An 11,463-nucleotide genomic window follows, 5' to 3' on the forward strand; every position below is an offset into this window, starting at 1 on the left:
AAAGCCTGTCATTACCTTATCTAAACCACCTTCACTGGGACTGTAGAGTGTGTTGTTACGGCAGTTTAATAGGCACGCAGCGTACAAAGTCTCCCAGAGGAGGGCTCTATGGACTGGAAACGCTGCCAATGCGCGTAACAAGCGCACTAAACGCGCAGTCAAAAGGCCTAATTAAAGAAGGATTAGGTTATTGTGCCATGTTGTGTTGGAGGGATATTATTATTCAGTTAACTGACATCAGGTTAAAAATATACATCGCCTCAAGGGATTATAGTGGTGTAGGTGTCTGCAGATGTCCTATTGGGTGAGTTCACCGCAGTGTTCACACTACGATGAGCATTACAAAGACGAGTGTCTTATTAATGTAGTCTACTGCTGCGTTATGGCGAGTTGTAAAGCAACTGAAAGCCCACATCTCATGTAGGCCTATTCAATGTTTGGCACATAGCAAAGTATTTAGGCGACAGGAAACATACCATGCGCATATCTTGCGCAGCCAGTAATTTGGATTTTGAAAACGCTTCTTTATTCACCGAAGCACCGCTGTATTCAACGTATTTTTATTTTTTTTATTTTTTTGGGGGGCATTTCTGACTTTATTAGAGAGGAAAGCTAAGACAGAAAAGGTGTGTGTGTGTGTGTGTGAGAGAGAGAGAGAGAGAGAGAGAGAGAGAGAGAGAGAGAGAGAGAGAGAGAGAGAAGACATGCAGGAAAACCGTCACAGGGACACCCTGGACCTTTTGCGTCGAGGATTAAACCTCTGCACATGTGCGCCCGCTCTACCAACTGGGCTAACCGACCACTATTGGCTTTGTAGGCTAATTACAGTTACAGACTTATTTTTTAAACTTTAATTTTTAGCATATTTTTGCAGCTGGAGCCAAAACGCAAATATTAAAAAAAATTCCCGCGGAAATGACTAATAGGCCTATAAATTATAATCGTATTTGCATGTTTTAATTTCTAAAATCTGAAGGAAATCCCTAAATATGAAATGTAATATTGCTTGTGAGACCCTATAACGCTTATTTCAATTAGTATACATATATATTTTATATCAAAACCTTACAAGGACATTGGAAGATCACAAACTTGCAGAACATCTATGGCCGCTTAAAACTAATAGGCCTAATTGTAAGACTCTCTCACTGTTCAGTCTGAAGAGTGTGAGTGTGTGTGTGTGTGTGTGTGTGTGATTTGTGTTTTCTGCCTCTTATGTTGGTTTTCGAGTATTCGTGCCCTGAAAACATCCATGAAGTCGCGCAGAGCCAAATCTTTGACATATCAAAGCCTTCAGAAACACAAGTAAGGTGAAATAAAATGGTCAAATATGTCCTCAGATCAATGTCACGTTCTCTAAAAAGTCTTTGGATTTTAAAAAAAGAAAAGAAAACTATTTATATTTTCCTCCGTTCCAAATTCTACAGCCTGAATTATTAAATTACTCCCACAAACGACTTTATTCATCTTTAGTGAGGCTTTGTGAGCTTCTTTTTTTTTATTGTGTATCAACACAATTAATGGGAGAGCTGTAATATTAAACATGGTATGGTTAGATTGGTCATTTCATTTCGGTTTTCTAGCACATAACCCCCAGCTGAAAAAGGAGAAAAAAAAACTTCTGTTATTTTTAATTACATATGATAGTAAGGCCTCTAATATGAAATGATGAAAACATAAATAAATGTTTTACTATCCAGCAGGCCTAAATCACAATTTTACGCTTTGAGTAACACATTATAGCCTACACAACATCATACGAAATATAGATACCGGATTTAGATTCCTTAGAATATGTTTTTATGACAAAAAAAAATGCTGTGTTTTTCAAGTCTGTTAAAATGTGCTCAAAGCAGTTAAAACAACAATAATGTAAAGTTTTAAAATTGCTGCTTTGATCGAAAGCGTTTCTTCTTCCTCCTGGAGGTTTAATGTGAGAGTTTATTTTCCCCTGAAGTCCTTTAGATCTGACAAAAGAAAAAAAAAAAAAAAAAAAAGAAATATTCTTATCTTACAAGGACTTATGGAATCATAAGTTTAAATCGACCGTTTTATCTCCTTAAAGTGTTTGTTTAGCTGATTTACTTTTTTTTTCTTTACATTCGTGGTCCAAATCCAGAATAGCTCTACTTTGTTTGAGTGCCAACAGTGAAGCTGATCACAAGGCTCGCCTAATTGTTGTTGAGCGGTTCGCGGTGCACCTGCGAGACGCTTCAGGCTCAGTGTGTGTTGTCTGCTCTCCGCGCGGTTTCAGGGGCCCGAACTACCTCGGAGCCACATCTGTTCTCAATGCAGGGTCCGCACAGACGCAGCGCCGCGCAGGACGATCACAGAGGCACTTTAAAATGTCCTGTGGCTAGGTGTTGTCCCACACACACACACACACACACACACACACACACACACACACACACACACACACGCAGACAGACAGACGGACAGAGGCGATCCCACTCACACCGCTGAGATACTCAGGCCTCCGGACAAGTTGAATGTCAAACAGCTCAACCCCAAAGTAGCCAAGAGTATAGCTAAATATATACCAAAGTACATTTTTGAGCATATTTTCTGCTGCTTTATACGGTAGAAATACTGTCACTTTTACTCCACTGTTGATCTGACAGCTTTCGTTACTTTACAAATTAATACTGTATAGGCTATATAAAATATCAGAGATCATAAATATGATGCATTGCTTTAAAACGATATCAGCAATTTACAAGGTTAACTCTGATTAACTTGAATGCATCAGGCGTAATAATCCAATCATTTATTTATTTTAATATTAGCCTAACAGTGACAGGAGCCATCCTGCTGCATAACAGCTTTGACTAAGTTGATTAGTAAGCACTTTCGCTGATAATACTTTTACTTGGGCCTATGTAGGATTTTGAATGTAGGACTTTCATTTGTAACATAGTTTTACATGTGCTCTTTTTACTTAAGCTGATCTGAATATGTAGCCTATTCCACAACTAATTCCCCAAAATACTGAAATACACAAATAATCCACAGCTTTAGGCCAACAGAGGCTTCACGGATGACGATAGGTCCAAGAGACGGTATTAAACATATTATCTATTACGCCTATATGTGCATTATATTCATTTAATATTCCAGGGGGGGGGGACTTAGCTGAAAATAGCATTTTATAGGCTAATTACAGTTACGGACTTATTTTTTGCAAAAACAATTGAGAGCAATTATTTAAAGATGAGTGAGATTGACGTGCTGCCATGCAAACCGCATTGCTTGAAATAATTATTCCCCTCAAAGCAGTTTAAAGATTTTGATCGCGAATTAAGGAGGCGAAATCTTAAATCTGTTGCTTAAGAGAAATAAGACATCTCAATAGGTTTAAATAACCTATGCAACTGGGACGTGTTTTTGCTGTTATCAGTGTAAAACGTAACGACTATCATCAGGACCAGAGCAGGTCTGGATCCAGGCTCTATAGACTAACTTGCAGCCAGTCTGGACAGACAAGAGGCGTTTGAGAGCGGGACTCCGTTCCCCGGGAAAAACGCACTTCCTGCCGAATAAAAGAGCGCAGTGTGCCCGCAAATAAAAACCCTGGAAAGCCGGAGCGAGCTGAGGGGAAAGAAACGACAGGAGCTGAGCCAGCCGACCTCTGCACAACCTGGGCAACACACACACACACACACACACACACACACACACACACACACACGTATTTAAACGGAGGAAGATTTGCTGCTTGCTGCCCTCATTTCTCACACGTTCACTGGCAGGCCTAAAGGGATAAGACAAAAACATATACACAAAAAAACCCAAAAGACACAACCATCTGCTGCAGATTTTTTTTTTTATAAATCGCCTCAAATTAAATTATAAAAAAGAACAGCAATTGCTTACAGACATTTGGCAACAAACATTTTGTTTTTTTGCTCCCTCCACCCCCCACATACTGCCTATGCAAATAATAGTTATACTGGGAAAAAAAAAGTACTTATTTCCAACATATATACAGGGTATTGTACCAAGTAGGCGATAAAGTAAATAAATACACATAAAATAAAAATATATATTAAAATAAAGTAACAATATAAAAAAAATATATATAAAAAAATAAAAATAAATATTTAGAGGTACGAATAAAGGATGCCTGCGGATGCACAAGTAGGCCTATATAGGCTAATTTGTCATCAGCTCTTATCCTTATACTCTAGTATGCTGAGAGCTCAAACAATGGAGCAGGGTTAGTTACGGAGGATGCAGTTCCTTCTTTATTTTCGGAAAGAGTCTTGAGCCTTTCAAAATAAAACACCAAAGCATCCCATCTCTTATGGAATTTGTGGATCGACCCTCTAGTGGAATATTTAATCTTTTATAACTTTAGAAATAGCATCAGGTTGTTCATCCAAGCTGAGGCTTTGGGTGAATGTTCCGATTTTCCACTCTAACAAAATCCTTCTCCACGCAAGAAGAGTTGCAAAGGCAAACCCATCTTTTAGTCTACTTGTCATTTGAATACCTTCCCCTGGAACACCAAAAATAGCAATTTCAGCACTAGGCCGGATATCTCTGTCAAATGCCTCAGACAAGGTCTGGAACACCGTAATCCAAAAAGCTCTGAAACGGATATAAAAATTTGGGCATTACGTTCATACACACAACTTTGCCTGCCAGAGACAGATTTAATAGACTCCACTTCTGGAGGTCAGTTTTAAGCTTGTTAATCAAGGGTATAACATTTGTGTCATAAAGACCAGATCGATTACGGGTATTACGGTAAATATTTAAATCCTGACCTAGAAAGAGGGAAGGGTAAGGCTGACTCTGCAATTGTAAGGGATGGATTATTGACCAGAAAACATTCACTTTTTGAAAAGTTTAATTTATAACCTGAAAAACTACCAAATTGATCCAGCATTTTCACAATGTCAGAGGCGCATGGCACAGGGTCCGAAATGTAGAGCAATAAGTCGTCCGCGTACAAGGACACTCTATGTTCCATATTTCCTCTGTAGATTCCATTAAAGTTTTGTGAGGTGATACAAGTTTTGGTCCAAATCCAAATTTTTCCAATACCGCAAACAAATATGGCCACTCAACTCGGTCAAACTCCTTCTCCGCATCAAAGGAAATCACCACCTCGGGAGTCTCAGAGGATGCCGAGGAGTGAATGACGACAAGCAGCCTGCGTATATTGGTAAAAGAATGACAACCTTTAATAAAGCCAGTTTGATGCACAGAAATGATGTCTGTCATAAACACTGAGTAAAAGTGGTTTGAAAAACAAGTGGTTTGTGTGCGTATATCCATACCAACAATAAAATAAAAATAAAAAATAATAATGCAATATCAATATCATCACACTTGCATTGAGCATTGGATCAACTAACAATAACCAACTGAATATACATTGCGGTGATCAGTACTATTCCTTTATGGCCGAATTCTATTTCAGTACAGTGTACGTATCATGTCTAGTGGACCAACATCCCCAGTTCTCGTGATCATCCTAAAATCAGCTCTATATGTACATGTTACAAGGCATTCATTAGCTCAATACACAGTGTAGCTTACTTATTGTGTTGAGGGAATTGAGATTCAGTTCTCTCCAGGAAACAAAAAAATAAGAATAAAAGCAAAGTAAGACCTACTTCAAATTAAAGGGATATTTCACCGTTGGAAAGATGAATATATCTTTAAATTGGGTCACTTATGTAGTAGAAATGTGAAAATGTTTTAGAAATTGGTGGCTTCTAGGCCGAGAAAAGCCAGAAAATGTGTTTTTGGCTCGTGGATGAAAGACACCAAATCCCAGAATGCACTTGCTTCGCTTCTTTAGAGTCCACTCCCAAGCCACGCCTACTGTTTACAGACAGACAGACAGTCAACTCAACTCAAGTGTGTTTTATTGTCATTTCAACCATATACACGAAACAACGTTTCACCGTGGCTCAAGTGGTGTTACACATTCAAAATATATAAAAACGACGTTATATAAAAACGCCATACGAAACAGGCTACATTTAGTGCACACACATTATAGGCTCCGTAAAGCTCAGCTAACGCATACTAGCATTAGCGCTTGGTGGGCTGTAAACACAGAGTATAAACACAGCCGTAAATTTGCGTGGAATGTAGAATGGTCGGCATTTAACAGTCACAAACTCCACCAGCAGTTAGCAGTTAGTTGGATACAAGCACCAGTCCGTGTTAACACAGCCCACCTCCACTAGTCTTACCCGGCGACAGAGCAGCAGGCCTGGTAGCTGGAAAGTCCGGTACACTGTTGTTCAGCCATGTTTCCACAACAACAAAAACACAGCAGTCTCTGAACTCGCGTTGGGAGTTTCGTTGAAGTTGGATGTAGTCCAGTTTGTTGTCTAATGAGCAGACACTTGCAAGCAGGATTGATGGAACAGGTGGCCGGCTAGCGTTAGCTTTCCACCTAGCTAGGTCATAATCCGAGGAGCATCTCGCTGCAGTCTGCGGGAAGCGGGGCTTGACATCAAGCCCCGCCCACATCCAAGTCAGTCTTTTTTTTTTTTTTTACCTACGTCGTCTCCCCATACGCTCGAACGGACCAAGACGGTAGCAAACCTCATATCCTCTTGTTTCACATTAGATGATAGAAACTGATGTAAGCTAAACACAAACGACATTTCATGCAACAACAGTGAACTGTTATTGGGCCCGTGTACTTTTTCGTTCATTTGATTTCCGACTTTGAAACGAAAAGAGTGGCTCGGAAATAACGTAAGACTGCTCCGGTGAAAGCCTTGTTTTCATGAGCTTCTGGGGCTAGCTGCTAGCTAGCTCGGAAGCTACATCTGATGGAAGGCAGGTTGCTAATTAGCCAATGCTAAAAAGTATGGAAGTAGCCTACTAGTTTCCCCTGCTTTCTATCAATATTCCTCAGTATTTGTCTTTTGGTGTAGTTTGCTAACATGCTCGTAGACATGTAAATGAACTGTTTGCGTGCTAGCTAAGTCAACGGTCAACACCTTTTATATTGTAACGTGAAAGCTCAGGCTGCGTTAGCTTCAGCTAAACCACAGCAGCAACTTGCACTGCCCCGTTAAAATGCAACTTCAACCCTCGGATATAACGGTAATCACGTAGCGATTTTACTGTATCTAAACATCTGTGTGTGTGTTCGACCTTTTGAAATACTTAGATTAGGTGTGTTACTGTGCAGGTAATATCCGAGGAGCATCTCGCATGATTGTGAGTTCTACTGAACCAGACTGAGAGACCATTTAAAGGCTCAGGAACCCTTTGCAGGTGTTTGGATTAATTAGCTGATTAGAGTGGGACACTTTGAGCCTAAAATATTGAACCTTTTCACAATATTCAAATTTTCTGAGGGTTTTCATAAACTGTAAGCCATAGTCATCAAAATGATAACAAATACAGGCTTGAAATATCTCGCTTTGCATGTAATAAGTCTATATAATTAGTTTTACCTTTTAAGTTGAATTACTGAAATAAATGAACTTTTGCACAATATTCTAATTTTTCGAGTTTCACCTGTATGCTTCTGGTTCACTTGTTAATTGTTAAAGCAAAATCGCCCCTTTGTACATTTGGTTGTGACTGAATTCTTGCTGTTAATATGAAAGTCCATAACGAAACAACACACCATTATACTTTTGAGGGCTAAATTAAATGAAATATGGCTCGTTTTCCGTTTGAACACATTGTCATCAATATTAACAAGGTTTAAAATGACCCATTTTTCAAATTTGGATATCATTTCAAAATCAGAAATCAGTAGTAACTACATGAAAACTTCACTGTTGCATGAAATATCGTTTGTTTAGCCTACATCATCAGTTTCTATCTAATGTGAATCAAGAGGCTCTATCAGCTTCGCTACCAGGCTGTCTTTTTTTTTTTTTTTTGTCTTCAAAAAACTTTATTATTCAAGTACAGCTCCATAAACACATTGAAAATATTAAATGCATACATACATACACGAAAAAGGGGCGCATTAAATTTACATTAAAGAGGTTGTAAGGCATTGTAAATGTTCAGATTCCGGATGGCTTTCTTATTTGTCAGTCCTTTTTTAAGGTTTTAAAATATAATTTCATGTCATTTTTAAATTGGTGACTAGCCTATTCGGTTTTCTTTCAGATCATTTACATTTATAGATATAAAATTTTCAAATAAAATTAAAAGATTCAAAATAAAAAACATGTCATTTATCCAAATCATTTTCTTCATAGTAAAAAAATTCTACCAGGCTGTCTTGGTCATGGATGTATTAAGAGAACGGTCTTGGTCCGTTCAAGCGTGTCGGTACACGATCCGTTCTGCCTGCACGATCCGTTCTGCACATGCGCAAAATGTTCGCGCATGCGCGGTTGTACGAGGATTTACGACACTGCACGATCTGTTCCACGCTTCCGGTCGACAGCCAAGCTAACGTTAGTTTAGCTAACAGCTAATTCGGCTAACTGCTAGCTGAGACAGCATGTAATAACTTTAAAAGACCCTCAAAATAAAACTTGAAAATAAACGTTGACATATATAACAAACACCTAACATATATAACAGCTGTTACGTCAGTTCTACTTTACTTGTGCTCATTTAAAATACAATCACTCAATACTTGTCTTTATTGTTATTACTGTGAAGTCTTAATTTAGCTGTAGCCTGCTTTTCCCATTACGTTTGAGTTAACGTTATTTTAGACTGAATCTAGCTGTCAGCTAGCGGTTAGCCGAATTAGCTGTTAGCTAAACTAACGTTAGCTTCCCGGTGGAGGCTAGCCATAGGCTAGCGTGGAACAGATCGTGCAGGTCGTATGGATACGTAAAACAGTATTATCTTGCGCATGTGCAGAACGGATCGTGTACCGACAGAGCGTATGGGGAATGACGTAAATAAAAAATAAAAAAGACTGACTTGGATGTGGGCGGGGCTTGATGTCAAGCCCCGCCTTCCCGCAGACTGCAGCGAGATGCTCCTCTGTGTTGGCGATCTCTTGGAAGAGCTGCTGTCCGGTTGCAGACTACGTTAACGTCCCATTTAGTCAGTGCAAACAATGGGGTGGGAAAGAGGATTAGAAGAAAAGAAGTAAAAAAATAAATAAATTAAAGACTCATACACACACATACCTGTTGCGTGCAATCTGAGCTATGAGCCGCAGCCAGTCATACATCATCTTTGCGAGGGTGGTACTGAGGTCCGGATATATCCTCAATGTAATTCCATCATATTTCACTTGGTGTGGTCTGGACCATTTCAAGGCGAGGTCTTTCTCTCGGTACCGATGGAAGCACAGGTCTTGGAGGTCGTCCCTCTGCATGCTTCGGACCTAGTGCGCGGTGTGCTCGGTCAAGTTCTGGAAGATTTGCAAACACGTCCACTCCCATGGCATCTTTCAGCAGCCTGGATACAAACGTAGTGGGGTCTTGTCTTGGCCATCTTCGCTACCTTCAGGTATATTCAGGATGCGCAGATAAGCTCTGCGAGACCTATTTTCCAGATTTTCAAGGCGGTCGGACAGAGACGTGTTAAGGGTCTGGAGCGATTTGATGGTGGCTTCCGCTGCGAACAGCCGTTCAAATTTGTCGCCTGCCAAGGTTTCTGTTGCGGTAAGACGGCCTTGAAAAGAGGTGACTGTATCACACAGTCCATCCACTGAGGCTTGCAGGGGCTTCATTGATTCTTGGATTAGTGTGGCCATGTCTTCCTTAAGACCAGTACGTTGTTTAGCTAGTTCAGCAATCATTTGTGGCATTAAGAGAGAGTCTCCAGAATGGCCATTTTCAGATTTGTCAGCGATAGTAGTAGCGTTAGCTGCCGCGGCCATAGAAGCTAACTTGCTAGTTTAGCTAACATTAGATTGTGTGCTCGGTTGTCTCTGCTGCTTACTCATTTTGTCACCTCGAAAGACCAGTAACTCCAACTCCTACACATTGATAAAATTTTGGTGGAAAGTCATCAGTTATTTGGGTGATTAAGAGAGTTAATCGGGAGGCGATATTACGAATCCCACTATGGCCACGCCAAGACCCGCCCTTCAATAGCATTTATTGGCCAGGCGTCCATGCTTACACAAGGTAACGTAACCCCATTTATACAGGTCCTATCCCTTGATCAATCGGCTATCCTAACCTTAACCACTCGAGGTCAAATGCCTATCCCCAACCAATCGAGCTGCTTCGTAGGGCGGGTCTTGGCGTGGCCATAGTGGGATTCGTAATTTGTCAATCGGAAGCCCCTGTCACTGCCCGATGTGTGTTGAGTGCAGATGTGAGTCGTGCACAAGAGGGTAAGCTTCATCTCACAACCATAGACTGTATATAAGAATGGACCAACAGATCCCGTTGCCTCTGGACGGAGACCAGTGAAGGATATTAGAAGCACTTTTCCGGTGATGGCTAGGGTTACTGCGCAGCCTCCAACTGAGAGAGACGACGTAAATGTGCCGTGAGCAACGTGTCTGAAAGTTGTAAGTTTTCTGGTAGCTGTGCCAAGAGAAATCTCAATCATTCAGAATATTGCAGAGACGGAGAGCGTAGGTATATGTAAGGAGATAACATAGGCACAGGCTAATTATTGATCACTAAAATGATAGTTAACATTAGTAATTACACTTAAACAGCTAATGTGAGATGAAACTGCCTGCGTGCTTCTCCTGTACTATACGGTAATTCCTCTACTATGCGACAGTAAGTCATGTGGTTATGACAAAATCGTTAGCCTATTTTTACAAAAACGTCTGCTACGGAGCCATAACGTGAGATACAAGGTAATGGAGCCTTTTATACATTGTCGTGTCTCTTTAGAAATAAACAATAGACAAATAGAGTCTTTAAACGCTTCAGATGTAAAGTTATTCACTGTCAAAGTGACGCCAAAATGAATGGCAGTCAATGGAATGCTAACGGGAGGTGATGGCTTTGTAGCATTAAAACGGCGCCATAGGAGGTTCGCGGTCCGAGGAGAAGCTTACCCCCTTGGTCATACCCGATGTTAGTCGAGTCAGACCGGCTGTGGTCGAGTGCAGACGTGAGTTGCGCATGCTCAGATTAAAACGGTTAACGTCATAATGAAATTTGTGAAATCCATAAAATACATTTTTCTCTTTACATACAATAACAGAAGATGGAAATCATTTCAAAAACGTTTTAGCTATCTGTGATTGTTTGATTGCTAACGTTAGCTCAAAACGCCATTCAAGTGACAGCCTTTGTTGTGTTTGGTTGCTAACTTGTAGCCAGCAGTGAACGAACTTCGTTGTTGGTCCATTTTACTGTATTGACATTACAGAAGTCATACTCGTTATCTTGTAGACTACTTGTCGCAAAGTGACGCATGCGCGACTCACATCTGCACTCGACTCACATCGGGCAGTGACAGCCCCCCTGCTCTGCGTCTCACACCTACATCGCCAAACCGGAAGTCCCCTAAACCTCCATCTTACATCATTTATCACAGTTTCGCGTAGCCTCAGACAAAGATTAGGACAATATA

The sequence above is a fragment of the Sander lucioperca genome, chromosome 11 (genome assembly GCF_008315115.2).
Source record: "Sander lucioperca isolate FBNREF2018 chromosome 11, SLUC_FBN_1.2, whole genome shotgun sequence".
Classification (NCBI taxonomy): Eukaryota; Metazoa; Chordata; class Actinopteri; order Perciformes; family Percidae; genus Sander; species Sander lucioperca.